General features: G+C 35.7%; 1 long non-coding RNA gene across 1 annotated transcript; it reads right to left on the minus strand.

The window, feature by feature from the left end:
• Positions 1–893: 893 nt before the first annotated feature.
• Positions 894–14,529, minus strand: LOC109612418 (uncharacterized). The gene is made up of 3 exons (XR_002194504.2): positions 11,051–14,529; positions 1,114–1,253; positions 894–1,037 (listed from the first exon to the last, which is right to left on the minus strand). It is a non-coding gene; the product is annotated as an uncharacterized LOC109612418 (long non-coding RNA).
• Between the last annotated feature and the right edge of the window lie 2,178 nt (positions 14,530–16,707).

The raw sequence follows: 16,707 nt of genomic DNA on the forward strand, positions 1-16,707 counted from the left end.
TTCAAATTTTGCACATCCAAATATTTTGCTAACGCATAATCTATTGTGAAGATGATAGATATCTGCCAACCCGTTCTGGTACCTCCACCAGAAATGGTCACAATTTCCAATGTTTATATCTGTCATAACTTGCGAAAGAAGTCGGCGATTCTATACAACTGGCTATATCCAAATATTACCCTTAGCCAAAAATCTGATATGAATATGTAATTAAGCGGAACATATGATTTCGTATAAAATTGGATATAAATGTTCGATTTCATCTGTATTTACCTGTTTTTATCTGTATTACCTCACTGGTACCTCACGTATATTTCCACATTTTCAAAATATTTGCACATATCTCATATAAAGTATGGGAAGTACATGAAATATGGCACGTTCTAATATTTATATCAGTCTTAGGTCAGATACGATATTAGCCAACTGGTTCGAAACCTCCCCCATCGAGGGTCAACAATTAGAGTAATCATAACTCAAGGCTAATTTAATTTTAAGTGTTCCCATCAAATATACAGTGCTTATAATATATATAGTGTACAGTTCGCCTTTTTTCATCTTTGACAAATTAACAGAAAAAGGACATTTGTACAGAGCATGGAATATGATTAATACCCCCAACTAATACAAATGCATATGGACATATGTATGGGTGTTGTCCACTCTCTACGTACAATATTCGGCGGGCTCAAACCACAATGAAGTTTAAAATTTGCCGAAAACAAACACACGAATATTTTGTAAAATGTTGTAAAACAAACCCAGACACATACCCACATCCGTTCTTTTAGGCTACACATCCGTTGAGGTGACACATCAAATTGTCACAAACTAAAAGCGTAAAACGAAAAAATACAATATTTTATTGAAATTAAAAATGTATAATTCACCATATTATTAAAAATAATAATTTATTACTAAATGATCCAATATTGATTGAGGGCTTACGTTCTTTTGCATCAGACACGCTCCAAATTGTTGCCAAATTTGCGATTTATACTCTTTGCAATTTTACCTTAAACTCTCCACATACCCACCTAGGTACAGACAGCATGGGTTTGATGAATCTTTATAATTTGACTACATAGTGACATATGAATGTCACGTACTCACCTCGACGTTAAGTGTGAGTGCAGACAAACCCAAAATCCCATACTCCATGTTGTGTTTGTTAATAATTCGCTGTGGCCGCTGCTGCTACTGTTGCCTGGTGGCATCGTTCGATCCGTCCAAAAATAAACATGTGGGAATATCTAGTTTTGGTGTTGAAGGAAAAGAAGTGTTGAACTCCGAAATATGTGAAAGTATATTGAAAAGAGAATTATAATTAATTTATAAAATAAAAATAATAAAAAAATTTTAAGAGATCATTAACATTTCTAAAAAAATTGCAGATGTATTACAATTCGGACAGCCTTATAATTCAGTAAAAAATTGGTAAACGTATATGCCTAAATAATGAGTTATTTTTATAATATTTTCAAATTGAAATACATTAGGATTATCATACCAAGTAATGGAAAAAGACGGCATTTATATCCAATTATTGGAAAATCTTAAATTCCATATGCATCTCAGATTTCTGGCAAAGAGAGATATATTTATATATAGCAAGTTGTAAAGAATCGCTGAAATACATATCTTGTGCACGACAGATATTGTGTTAGCAAAAATGTTTGTATGTGTGAAATTTGAAGAGTGTTGAATGTTTATTCGGCTTTCTTTGAGCGTTTTGTTTTTCAAAATCTTAACCCCAATGTGGGGCAGGTAGCAAAATAAATGGTCCGAATGGTCCATCTTTAAAACAGATCTTGCGTTGATGTAAATATTGAGATGTACCAAGTCTTGAATGAAATCGCACGTTAATTTCGTTTTATATGAGCTTCATGAATATTCCAATTTTTGAGCCTTTGTGGAGGCTTAACAACAGATTTTGTATTAGTTGAAATAATGGGATGTGTGAAATATAAAGAGAATCTGCCGCTTATTTCGGATTTTATAAACGTTTTGGTTATTTAAAACGTTGACCCTTTGTGAGGTAGGTACCAGAATAAGTGGTCCGATATCCACCGTTTTTATAACAGATCCCATAGATTCCATCTTATCACCAGATCTTGGGTTTATAAAAATATTGGGATGTGTGAAATTTTAAGACAATCGAATTCTTACATCATATTTTATAAGAGTTGTAATTATTCAAAATGTTGGCCCTTTGTGGGGGAGGCACTTGATTAAGTGAACCGATATTGTACGTTTTCGCACCTGACCTAGAACTGACGCAAATATTATGATTTGCAAAGTTGGAGCAAAATGGGATTATCGTTTCTCTTTCTGTGCAAAAAATTTTTCTTGAAAATTTCGACCTTTTGTGTGTGGGGGTACCAGAAGGAGTGAACCAATACGTTCCATCTACACACCAGACCTTGGGTAAATAAAATTATTGGTTTGTGTGAAATTTGTAGACAATCGGACTCTTACATCACATTTTATAAGAGTTGTAATTATTCAAAATTTTGACCCTTTGTGGGGCAGGTACCTGATGGAGTGGACCGATATTGTCCATTTTCGCACCTGGCCTAGCACTGATGAAAATATTAGGATTCGCAAAGTTGGAGCAAAATCGGATTATCCTTTCTCTTTCTGTGCAATAAATTATTTTCTTTGAAAATGTTGACATTTTGTGTGGAAGGTACCAGGGGGAGTGGACCGATATTGCCCATCTCCGAACTGGATCTAAGTTTGACAATAATTTCCGATGTTTTTCGCCTGTAATTAAGACATTAGGGTCCAATCGGAAAATTTATAACATTTCTTTTGAGCCACCATTTAGAAGACTTGTCTAAAGTATTTCCAAAGGACCTCTGCCCATAGAAGATAAGTTATAATTCGTTGTACCATAGCTTTAGAAGAATTATTCCCCCAAGTGACATTATACGTGTAAAAGAGCTAAAGCCTGCTACGATGTCTCTCAATTCTCTCGAATTTCAAATCTCGCAAATCGAATTCTTGAATAATGTTCAATTAGCTACACTTCCCATTGGCATTTAACTAATTATGGAACTGTATGCTGAAATGTTAATGATAATTATTAGTTGAGAAATTTCCTACCCAAATACCTGGCTGGTCTTCGATTATTTCCAACCAAGTAAATGAAGCAGCATATACCTACAAGCATAGATCGTTCGAAATACCTCTCGCATTTTGGTTAAACGATCATAGCTTCCCAATTATTCGAGGAATGTTACATTGCACCAGCACCATCGAACCGATGGCGGCGTTAAAGCTGAACAGCTGAGTTTCTCCCCAACGAGCCAGCACGAGTCGTTGTCCGTCGTCTGGCTGCCGTGAACAAAGGCAAAAAACAGAAGAAAACATGGGGCCTAACCTTCAGAATGGGAATACCTTGCACTTAGTACATATGGTACATGCTGCTCGGTGCATGCACATACATAGGCACATAGATGGATGGATGGATGGCTGTCTGTATGTATGCAGCCAAGTATGCACGCGATTTACAAAGAAATGAATTACAATAAAATACAATCATATTTGCCACAACGCGCCCGACCGTCGAAACTAACTGGGCGAGAACCTGAACACCGCGAACGTGGATGATGAATATGCTCAGCGGTCTCAGGCGGCGATGAGTGTGGAGCAGCCAGTACTGCTGACTGGCACCGTATGCGGGAAGTGTAGTGTATTATAAAGTATATGCTCGCGTTTTTATTGTCTGATTCGATGACTGTGTCTGGTATTCATCTTTCCATCTTCTCTTGCAGAACAGAACGCAACTGGCAGTAGCAGTAGCAGCAGTAGTCGCAACAGCAACATCGGCCAACAGCCTGTCAGCCAGCCAGCAACAACATTAATGCTATGCTGCACACACTGAGAAATAAGAATGACACACGACGACGACTACAACAACAACAGAAACCACGAATAAACCAGGCGAAACGAACGTGGTGTAGTCATCATCATCACCATCAAGTCCACTCACTTTTGCCAAAGCACGACGACGACAACGACGATGATGACGACGACAACACACAAAGAGCGAGCAAGAGCTTCGTCAGCCTGCGCCAACGTCGACTGAGACAGCGTGCCGGCATCAATGTGTGTGCATGGCAGGCAGGCAGGCAGGCGAGCAAGCTGGCATATTGCAAACTTTTTGGCTTTTGATTTGAACGACGACATTGAATACCATCATTTGATCGCCAACAGCGGGTCTGAACGGTCTTAAGGAATTTGTTAGCTCCGGTTATCAAGAATTTGTTGACAATGTGTGGTCTGTGGTGTTTCTGTTTTAAGAAAATAATAAAAAAAAATACTCAGTGGATTTGTTCTTAAAAAAAAAAACGATAAGATTTGTTCAAGTATCCAAATTATTCAGTGTTTCCAAATATTGCTGCACACAAACATTTTGAACTGTAAATCGAACAAAACAATATTGAACGATGTGACTTGTCGTTTTGAACGCAAATTTCGGCTAAGGTGTGGGGGGTCATAAGCAGCTTGGTCAAATTGTAAGGAAAACGAGGACAGAATTCGAGTGCGGCTCTGGCATCCCTTTGTGATATGCCTCAAGCCATGCGAAGACTTCAAACTGCTTATGTACCCACACCTTTATTCCAGCCGAACAAATGAAAAGGAAACAGAAATGTCTGTTTGGTGACGCATCTATTGACTCAATGGCTGTGAGACTGTGTGTGTGTGTGTGCGACTTAAACAAAAAATAATAAAAGAAATACCAAAAAGTGGCAATGTACTACAGCTGAGAAGAAAACGCAATAAGTGGAATTGTGAAATTCAAACCGGCATTTCATCCATCCAACAGACAGTCAAGTAAATGAATTGTCATCGTCCACACGGACAGTGGCGCGGTGTCGTTGTCGCCGCCGCCACGGCCACCGACAGTAACATTCAAACTTCTCTCCGTTGAAGAAGCAACACAAAAACAATAAAAACATTGAACTGCTGACAGACAGTCAAAGCTCTCATTTCATGGTGTACGTATGCATGTGGTCGTCGGTCGTTGTATTGTGTTGTTGTTGTTTTTTTTGTTTGTGGTGCCGGTCGGTCATTCATATGGAACTTTCCCGATAACTCATTGAAAAAGTTAAATCGAAGCACATTTGCAAATCGGTTATTTATAGCCGACAGGCGGGCATCGGCGACAAGCAGCACCACCATCGCATCACATCATTTTCTATCAAAAATGTTTTATTAAAAGCTAATTGTGTACGGGAAAATGAAATGAAAGAAAGACAGCAACAGCAGACAGGCCAGGCCAGGCAAAAAGATACATTCATTGTCTATCATTTTGGCACTGTCCGCTCAGTCATGGCCCCAAACATCTGTCGGCGACAGTTATCTGGTGCTGCTCTCGCTCGCTTAGCTAGCTGGGTACAAACAAACAAAAAAAAATGACGCAAGTGCAAGGTTTGCCGATGTTGTTGTTGTTGTTTTTTGTCGTTGCTGCTATCGCTTGCATAGCTAAACACAATAACAACAAATTCTTTGCATATAACATCATCTGTTTGGATTTGGTTTGCGAATCACATTCTCAAACATTCTGGTTGAATAATGCCGAAGAAAGAAAAATCAAACCTACCCACACTTACGCATTATTTTTTGTGTGCTTTCCTTTGTATCTCGAAGTGCTGTACGACGTCAACGTCGTACGCCACAAGTCGTCTGAGTGCAAAAAAAAAAAAAAAAACAAAAAAATTAAAATGAATGGAAAAAATGCCGGCTCTGGGTGTTAATGAAAAGAGAGTGACACATGAACATTTCTTAAGAGCGCAGAGAGCATAGCGAGATCTCTGTTGCAGTTGTGTTGAGATTGCCAACCTGGAAAAAATGTCTTCGGTTTGTGTGTTTAATTTGCAAAAATGTGATCGTTGTTTGTTTTGGCAAGGGTTGCCAAGTTTGAGGAATGCTTGCAAATTGAGGGGTGTTGGAAATTCAAGAAAAATGTGTCCTTTTTGAGCCAAGCCATCAACTTTCATTTGGCCGCAAACAGTTACTCGAAGCGGTTTCAAGAGTTACGTTGCTAGCTCCGTGAGTGTAATTTTTTTTTATTAAATCGGGAGTTTTGCATTATAAAAACTAAAAAACAATTAACGTAACATGTGCTATGAAATCGAACGCAAAATATTTAGTGATATGTTGTTACTGATTTCTTTCATTTATTGTCAATATTTGTTAAATATTTAAATGCTAGCATTCCTTGCATGTTTTAAAATACATTTATATTATGTCCATTTATTACGTTTATCATCAATAAGTAAAATAACCCTTGAAGTGCAAGTACATAAAAAGCTTGAAGTCATGGCTAGATATATTAATTTCAATTTATAATGGAAAACGACGGCAGGATTTTAGTGCGACTCTTAAATCCCTTTATGAAATGTCACAAAATATGCCTAGTCATGACTTCAAGCTTCGTATGTACTTACACCCTCAAGGTTGGAGTATATAAACGCTTTTTTTGAATGGCTTAAGTCATTGTCTGTTTTTTTTTTCGTAGAGGAAAAAAGAAGTTTTAAGTTGACTTAATTCAATTTTGCCCTACGCTCCTTTGTTCTTTTCCGAAGAAGCCAGCCGATGACTTAAGCCCGTCCAAAAAAGCTTCTTATGTGCTCTCAACTTTAGATTCAACAAGATTCTTATAAATACTCCGTAGGCATAGATCGGAGAAACTTCACCGCATTTGAGGACTAGCATTCGTGGGATACACACGTTTAAAACAGTGAATTAATAAAAAACCTGTACTTGTATAAATTTAAAAAGTTTTAAAAGTGGGTCTGAATCGTATTGAATTGTTTTTAGAAAGGTAGGGGTTTTCGGCTTTGGAAAAATACAGGTTTTATTGTCTTTATTTACAGCCACTCATTAAAAATACCTTGCAAAAAATAACACGCCACGTTTTTCAGATTCAAATTACAAGTACCTTGGACATTTTGGAGTAGACTAAAGTAGCTTCATGCTAATCTTGGCTAAAATCGAATAACAATAAATTACTTCATTGTTTTTTTTTTTACTTTTTAGTGCGGATTCTTTAACTTTTTGTGTTTTGTCAGATAAAGGATCGTGTTAAAATTATAAAAAAAAATTAAAATTATAGTTCCTAACGTCAAATCTGAGCGGTATTTTTTTTATCCTACCGAAAAATGTCATTAATTGCCGAACATGTATGCAATTAAAAATTGCAGTTATAAATAATGCTCATTGTTTATTATTCTGAACTAGATACAAAGTCGCATTGCTGATCTAAGAGAACTCAGTTGCCAAGGCAACACGGAATGGGGAAACCATGGCAGAAGAATACAGGTAGTCGGATCGACACAACTGCTGGGATAATGTACTGTCAAACCGATTTTGGAATTGAAATGATTGAAACAACCTCCGATTTGCCTCGTATAAGAAAACATATTAATTTATTATTTTTGACAACACGTTTTAAAAAATTTGACATATCAAAGTTCCCAGCGTTGGTGCAACTACCCGTCTTCTTCTACAATGGGGGAAACCAATTGTCTCAAAACCAGATGATGATTTTTTAATACCAACATATCTGTCATAGCCAATCAGCTGTTGAAAATCAGGCTACTATCTTTCACCCATCCATTTTTTTTTTTTGCTAAGAAGTAATAACATGGACGCCATATTCGTTTGCATTATATTAAAGTTTTATAAGATATCGATAAATTTGCAAAAATATATATATATTTAATAGAAGAGAAAAGCTGAATAAGCCAAGTGACCATTCTCTTGCCGGTAATAATTTTTAACAATTGTTTCTATAAAATAATTGCCCCCACTTGCCCATCCATGCAAATGTTGCAAAGATTTAACTTTAGTAATATGAAGTTAGGCCAACGAGTGATTCCTTCAGACTTCAAGAGATATGTAGCATTGATATAGAACGATTAGTAAAGAAATGAGATACAAAGTTGGAATCCGTCATGACAACGTACATGGGCTGCCATCAATGTTTCTCTTAAAAATGATGCAAAAATATACAAAATTATATATTTTTGGGGGAATAGGGGATCAAAAATTGCAAAACTGATATAGAAATTTTCCGGATATTGAATTTATCATTATTCCCTTATATAATTTTCTGTATCTGTCAGTTGTCATTTGAATAGAGAGAGAGTGCATTGTGAGGAAAATAAATTCAACTTGTTTTTGTGTCTGATATCTGACTTTTCAATTATTACTGCCAAGTGTAAATCGATTCTATAAAATGTCTAACATTAGGTTCACACAGTATATAGAAATCAACAAAAAATATTTTTTTTGACATTTTCAAATATCGATAAATAGCTGTTATCGGAATTTGTCAGATCCCTACTCCAATATGCAAAGTTTGCTAAAAAAAAAACTACGTTTTTGTGGGGGACGGAATTTTGAAAAATAAGGAATATTAGCCTCATTCAACTCCATGCGTTTCCACGTATTATCGCTGCAGCAAACTTTACACGTATGTGCATAGGAACAAAAAAAGAACGGAAAAAGAAGCATAAAAGCAGTAGAAAGACACATAAGATTTGTGGTTTTGCAATTTTCGGGAGCCATTTTGATTGTTTGACTTCAGTTTTCTTGCCTTCGGTAAAGGAAGTCAGATCACTTACAATACTAAATGCACATTTGTTAAAAAAATAAATATTTTTCAATTTCAATATTTTTGAGTAGTCTAGGTCATATTGCAATATTTTTAGCTTCTTAATAACCTGGAAAATTCCCACATTTCAGAAGCAAGAAGTTTTGAAATATTCAAAAGTTAATAGACCTGTAAATGATTCCCCATTTTAGTTGCCACATTTCTTTTCAACAGCTGTTGGTATCCCTGTCTCTCGATTTGCTCTCTCGCAAAATGTAGACTCTTTAAAAAAAAACAACAACAAAATGAAAAGAGTGCCATAGCTCAAAGATAGATGTTGGATTGTTCGAAATTTCAACATTCTTCGGCTACTTATTGGCGAAACGACGAGAGACCGAACAGGCGAACGAACAAACGAGTGAGCGGGCGACCGGTCTTTTCGTTTCGTTTTATTTTTCTTTTTTTGCTTTATGATGATGACGAAGACGATGATGAATATTGTTGTTGCTATTTTGTTTCGTATAAGGTGCGGTGGGCTTAAGTTCTCGCGAATATCAAGGCAGCACCACCAGTCTAGAGTTAGCTAATCATATGGCTGGGTTGCTTGTGAGCAGCAACGGTTGCGCTGGTCTTGCAGAACAAAAGGAAAAAAGTCAAGTCGACGGCAAGGGTAAGAATTAAAGACAGCACGGCAAAAGAGTGTATCTGTGTGCATTTGCAATTGTGAGAGTCTGTAATTTGAAATCTCGGGAAAAAATTTGCCGGTAAGTGTCTGAAAAATTCCGAAACAAAATAAGAAAAAAAGAAAACGCGAAACAAGTGTTAATAACTTTTCGTTTGTCTGTGAGAGTTACCAAACCTAGCAAAGAAAGAAAAAATAATGTGAGGTTATAAAACCCCAAAGATCCGAGTGCCCCACCCAGTCAAGCTACGAAGAATCATCGAAAAAACCAACACATCGTTTTCATACATATATTTGTATCTATCATATAAAATATATTGCTATATGGTTCTACATACATATGGTACATTCGCGGGGTATGTATGTGGACATATAATAAATTTGTTGGGCGAAATAAAACAAGGCATATTCGATGGAAGAAATAGCAGCAGCAAGAGAAAGAGCTGCCATTTTTTCAGTAAAAAATTAAACACACAACCACACAGCCGTTTATCAGTATTCTGCAAACAACATAATTATTAGATACAATGCGTACCTATCTATCATCTGCTGCGAACCATGCAAACCATTAACAAATAAAATAAAAAATTGGCAACTCTTAACTGCTGTTGCTGCTGCTGACGATCACTGGCATTTTGCAAACTTTTCGAAAAGCCACATGTTTGTCAGTTCGTGCAAAAAAAAAACCCGGAGTTTCTATTTTATTTTATCTTTGCTTCGCTCATGACTAAGCACCACCAGAGCTTTTCTTCTGCTTCGGCTTCTTTGCCAATGATATTTTGCAAAATACAACAAATAACTAACTATCTGTAGCTAGAGCAACTTTATCAGAGAAATTTTGTTTAAACAATAGTACCCACGAAAAGAAACAAAAAAAAAAAAATAAAATAAAATGTTTGCCATTTTTGCCAATGTAGTGGGGCACGTGTTTTGTATTATTGGAGCCTTGGTATTGGTGAGAGAAATTGCGAATCTTTATCTGTAAAGCGAAATAAGTTTGAGGCCGCCTGTGTGCTCATTTCAAAAAGCAAAAAGCAAAAAAACAGAAATAATGTGTAGAAAAAACATGATCAGCCAGCCACCGCTACCACCAGCCAGCCGTCAGTCAGTCAGCTCACGTATTCCGCTGCCTGGTAACAACGGCGAGAAAAACTTGAACATTTCTTCTTTATTTCTTTTGGTTATTGAAAAATTCAAGCGCTGAAAGGCGGCGAAAGACACCACAAGAAAGATTGGTGCAACAGCCGAAGACCGGCAAGGAGGAGTACAGCAAGAAAACCAGTCAGCCAACCATATGGTTGGTGGTGGTGCTTGGGACTGGCTGGCTGGCTGACTAGCTACTAAGTGGTAGGTATATCATGGGAATCATGAAAAAGAGAGAAGTGATCTTTTTATTGGTCGTTTTTCCCAAGCATAGGAGGCAGGCTGACTGGCGTGTTTGCCAGCATGCAAATGTTTCAAATTTAGAAAATCAGGGTCGTTTCTGGGTTTACCTTGTCGGCAAGAGTAAATATGCTAAGCATGTGAAAAAAGTTAATAAAGGAAAATGAAAAACATAATTTTCAATGGGCCAGAGCAGCATCATCACATCGATAGCAATTAAAAATCTCCTTTAATTAATCACTTTTCAAATGAAGTTTATTTTCCCTACACTCAACGGGGTGTGTGTATGTGTGCATGCGTGATCATATGTACATTATTTTTTCAAGGCATGACGTCATATCCTTTTATCGCAATTACTTAGAATTCGTATTACTCACCGCAATTACTGTGTTCCAACATCGTTTGTCCGCCCAACACTAAATTTCGCGATCATTGTACATAAACTTCTTGCTCGTGTACAGTCGACTCCAGCTAATTGAAATGCATATAAATTATTGGAATTTCTTTTAGTTTTCAAGAAGAAGAAAATGGAAAAATAGTCAAGAGGCAGAAATCGAATGGTTTTTCTTTTGCAACGGGAATTTAATTTGTAGTTTTACATTTTACAGCGAAGCAATTGATACTTAAAGCAGAGATTTGTTACATTTGTTTCCCCTACTTCTCTTTTGGGTGGAGTATCACGAAAAACGTCAAATGAGAAAAAAAGAAATGTCAACAAAAATGGCAATCTATGCTCTCTGTTGGGATTCCCAATGAGGCTAAAGATTCAATAACGCGAAAAGCGTATGACGCATAACCACCATACGCCTATGTTTATTTTGCATTATCATGACCTATTTGAGGAACTTTAATTTTGAGTAAAACACACTCACAAACATGTAATCTTCCCTCCAGCTCTTTTTGTTTGCGTACTCTATTTATTGTCAAACGCACGGTTTTTATACCCTCCACCATTTTTTTATGGAGGGTATATTAACTTTGTCATTCCGTTTGTAACTCCTCGAAATATGCATAATAGACCCTACAATGTATAGATATTCTGGATCAGCGTAAAATTCACGCTATCTTTGAAACGAATTGAGATAGAAGGCTAAAATTTTGCATAGATGCATACTTTACCAGTAGGCAGGTTAAGTTCGTAAATGGGCCAGGTCGTTACCACATATTCGTATAGCTATATATATTTGGTATTTGATGATTTTAGCGACATTATTTACCGGTATTGTTTAAAATTTGGTATTTGGAGTTCGTAATGAGTACTACAGCCTATGACAAAAATTTGTCTGAGCAGGTTCACGTCTTCGTATAGCCCCCCATATAATGGTACCACCCTATATTCGGTATTTTGATGATTTTAGCGATATTATTCGCCGGAATTGTTTCAAAATTGGTATTTGAAGTTCGTAACGGATGGTACAGTCTATGATAAAAAATTTCGTATGCAGGTCCACGTCTTCGTATAGCCCCCAAAATACGGTACCTTCCGATAGTCGGTATTTTGATGAATTTAGCGACATTATTCGCCGTAATTGTAACAAATTTCGTATTTGAAGTTCGAAATGAGCACTACAGCCCATGAAAAAAAAAAAAAAAAATGCAGGTCCACGTCTTCGTAAAGCCCCATATAGCGGTTTTCGGATTTTTTTTTTAATTTTTTCAATTTCCTTCGAAATGGTGGAGGGCCCGGGCGAAGACTAAAAACGATGCAAAATACAAAAAACAAGTTTTTTATTGTTTTAAATCATCGGCTGCAATACGCCTTTATATTCCTGCAGCAATACGCCACTACATTCCTTAAATGTTGCATTTTTTAACATAAATAATTTAAGTGTTTTGTTTATTTAAAAATAGACGCAGGATGCCAAAAAAAATTTTATTTGTGTTAAGAAATTGCACCTGAAAAAACCCTTGTTGGGAAACCTCTATTTACAAACATAAATTATTCGGAGTCGACTGTATAAAACTCGATGTTTCGTTGCCAATGGAGGCAAAAAAAAACAGCAATTGAGAAAAGATATTTCAATAAACCCAACACACACCAAATTTCCATAGAAGTACCACATGAACCATAAAATATCGTAAAAAAATAATTTAAAAACAAGTAGTTCATTAACTTGAAACACAAATTAATTTCAACAACAACAAAAATACATAGGTTTGTACGGTTGTGAATGGCATTTCCGGGAGGAAGATTAAAACTCGTTTAATTAAATACAAATTTTGGCAACTCTGCATCGACTCATTAACACAATTCCCCTTTCTCTCTCTCTCTTTAGCTCTTTTTTTAAACGAAAAAAAGAAAGAAACGAAAACTAAGCTTTCCACACAAATGTAAATCAGCCGACTGACACGAACTGTAGGAATGGTGGTGAGTAAGGCTCATGAGTTTTGTAAAAAAAAAACAAGTCGGGGACAGCGCAGAAACCTCAACCGCAACAGCGAAAAACATACGTCAATGCACATATACCCCAGAGTCTTTGCTCATTTGGTTTTGCCGACGACGTTGAAGCCAGTAAATGCCGCACGCGCATTGATCTGCGCAATTTTGCCGCCGCGAACTTTTTTTAATGTGTAGATCGTTGACCTTAACCATTTTTACAAGGCGCGGACACAAGGTCGTATGTACAACAAACCGCACAAGAGAATAATAAGTCTTGCTCTCTCTATCTCTCCATCTCACTGGCGCGCACACACACACGCTGTATGTATGCAATGGCACAACTCAAAAAGCTTAACATAACTACGATTTCTTCAGGTGAGTGTGTTCGTAAGTGTGGCCGATTACAATATATGTGAGTGTCAAAGTTTAGTGCCAAAAATAGAAGAAACCAAAAAAAAAAAAAAAAAAATAGTAATGACTTCCTTAATAAAAATGTCTATCACTCTGCGCGCTAATCAGAGACCGGGGCTGAATATTGAAAAGTGCAGTCAGGTACCTGAAGTAGCGCGCGAAGTTTTAGTCACTGACATCATGGAGCTGCCTACATGAATAGTTTCGTTGCAAAAGAAAAAATGTGAAATGCAAAAAAAGGAGTTCGACATTCAGTCTCTTGGCGCTTTATGGATGTAGTGTGACCAAACTAGTCAGATGTCCCATGTCTATTGTACTTCATCAGGTGCTCTGGTGCATTTACAACCCGGCACATGTTGAAGTACATTCAATGTGGGACGAAACTCATTGGATGAAGGATGGATTCCATAAATCAAAAATGTCCTTCGTATATCAAATTTTTAGTGTATGTGGCAAATGGGGGCTATACTTAAACGGAACTAAAAGGAGTTGAACTATGGAAGTAAATAAGTAAAGTATATGGATACTGTTGGATTTTATTTTTAACGAAAAAAGTGTAATAAAACTTATAATTTATTTATTTTTTTAATTAGGCATCTCCTCACAGAAAAGGAATTAATGTGACACGGCGTCTTTGCTTACCTAAACCAACACCCAAATGAAGATGTAACGGAATATGCAGTCATTGCTTATAAAAATGGATATGATGTTGGTTTTCACCCCAAGTACACATTTTACGGAAATATTGGATCCTAGTGAAAGTACATGATATTATCCAGACTATAACCAAATACCTAATCTTCACAAAAATTCAATATGGTTTCCCTTTTAAATATTGTAAAGTCGATAATCCAAATGATGGGATACAATTGACAAAAAATGCAAAAACAAATAAAAAAGATTTAGACAAAATTTAGAAAAATTGTGAATATAAGTTGTGCGAATATCTAATTTTAAGAAATGCATTGATTATTAATTGATTTTATATATATAAAGAAGTGGCAATCTTAGCATGAATGTTAATATCTTAAATTAATATTTTTCTCCAATTATTTGAAATTAAAATGTACCTATATTGATTTTTTTTTATCAATTATTTATAACTATAAAATAGTCACAGATTTAACTTGTTTGTTACACCTGAAAGATAAAAATAAATAATCTAAACATGTGATGTGGTTGGGTGATACTCTCAAATCTTATGAATAAAGAAATCTTGTAACAGAATTCCTTGCAACTATCGACGACTGTCGAATACTTGATAAAATATCTTGTTATTATATAGATCATACGTTACAATACACCATGAATTGTTTGTTTGGAAAAAAAAAATAATAATTAAACCAGCAACATCAGCAGAAATGGTTCGTAAAGCAAAGAAGCGACTTGGTCGAAACACGCGTCGCAGTGGTCGAAAAATGGCTAGTGAGCTGAACATATCGCAATCTTCCATTCGGTAAATATTTAAAATTGAGCTCGGGTTTCTCTGATGAGAAAACATTCATTGTCCAGCAGTTTGATGCTATTTCCGAGATTTTTTGCTTTCATTCAATAAAATTTAAAAAAAAATGTGTAAAGTTATGGCGTTTGACTTTGTTGCAGTTTTGTATCTCACCCTGTATTTTCGTTTCTCGTTTTGTATTCTTATTGGTGGAGGGTATCAAAAGTTCCGGCCCCCGGTCTTAAGTGCTTTTTTGTTAATTGAATTTGTGCTGGTTGTCATTTTATGGCTTCGAAAGTATTTTTAGTTAATTTTAAAAATGAAGAAAAATGAATAATGGGAAAACTTACTTTTTTGTAATTTTTAATAAATCTGACAAAAAACGGACATGTTGTCAGGGTTGTATTTCAGTCGTAGTTACGTAGTTACCTGTCTATTGTCTATATTTATACCAAGATAAATGAGGTTATCTCAGCAAAATATACTTGGTCTCTTCCAGAACCATCAATAATTTACTAGTTTTGCAATATTCTCCGATATCATAAAGAGAAAATCGGTGATCGTAGCAAAAGCTTTTACATTCTGGAACAGAACAACTGTAAACATGCTAAAAGCTTTGTTCTGTCTGGAACAGACCAATTGTAAACATACTATAAGCTTTGTTCTGTTTCATGGTAGAATAATACAGTTAACTTCGGAACATTGAAATTTCATTCAATTTTTTTTAATGTTTTGACAAAAATAAGTACATTTTTATGTGTTTTTGAATAATTTTTCATTCAAAAATTTTAATTTCAAAATTGGTTTGACAGTTCATTATCCCAGCAGCTGTGTCGATACGTCTATCTGTATTATTCTACCATGTTTTGTTTAATTTGCACAAATTTGAATAATTTTCATTTAAAATAGTAAATTTCAAAATTAGTTTGACAGTTCATTGTCCCAGCAGCTGTGTCGATGCGACTACCTGTATTCTTCTACCATGCGCTATACGTATTTCGGTAATATCCATGGTACAGCTGATTACATTTTTTTCTAAGTGTACCCGACTTCTGCCAATTTTGTGTATGTATTTATTGTTATGAAAAATGAAAACAAAATATTTTCAAAAACAATAATTGCAAGACACGTCGATTGCGCGTCGCACGTTAAAGCTTTTAACCCAGTTTAACCATGAAATTGAAAGATTGAACAGTTTGGATCATATTTTTTTTTAGCAAAAATCCAGGCATTTCATTCAGTTTTTGCGCTATTTAACTTATTTTAAAAATGATGAAAAATAAAGAAAAAAATTAAAACAACTTGTTGCAAATAATTTTGAATGAGTCTAACAGGAAGCGGGCCTAACCTCAGGGCTGCATTTCTGTAGCTTTACGAAGCTGTTATACCTCCTTATTGTGCCATGTTTGCAGCTCAAATAAACCAGACTTTGCGAGGATAAATCTAGTCTGTCCCAGAACTGAAATGATGTAAAAGTTTTTTTCTACGATAACCGATTTCCCCTTTACTCCCTTTATTTATCGGTTATCGTAAGAGGATGTCCAATTTTTATATTGGATAACTTTGATAAGAAGTTATATGGTATTATAACATATTTTTTCTAATTTTAAGTTTGCCCAATAAATATCTCTCTCCAAGTATTTTTGATTAGGGGAATGATATTTCGAAAAATATGTTTTCCGTGAGAAAAGAATTCGGGGAATATACTTATGATTGGGCTGAATAAATAATTGTCACCATGACACTTAGCGACATCTCTTAGTTAATGCCCGACAATTGCATCGGCCTGGTTTAGATCTTTG

The sequence above is a fragment of the Musca domestica genome, unplaced genomic scaffold, assembly GCF_030504385.1.
Source record: "Musca domestica strain aabys unplaced genomic scaffold, Musca_domestica.polishedcontigs.V.1.1 19, whole genome shotgun sequence".
Taxonomy (NCBI): Eukaryota; Metazoa; Arthropoda; class Insecta; order Diptera; family Muscidae; genus Musca; species Musca domestica.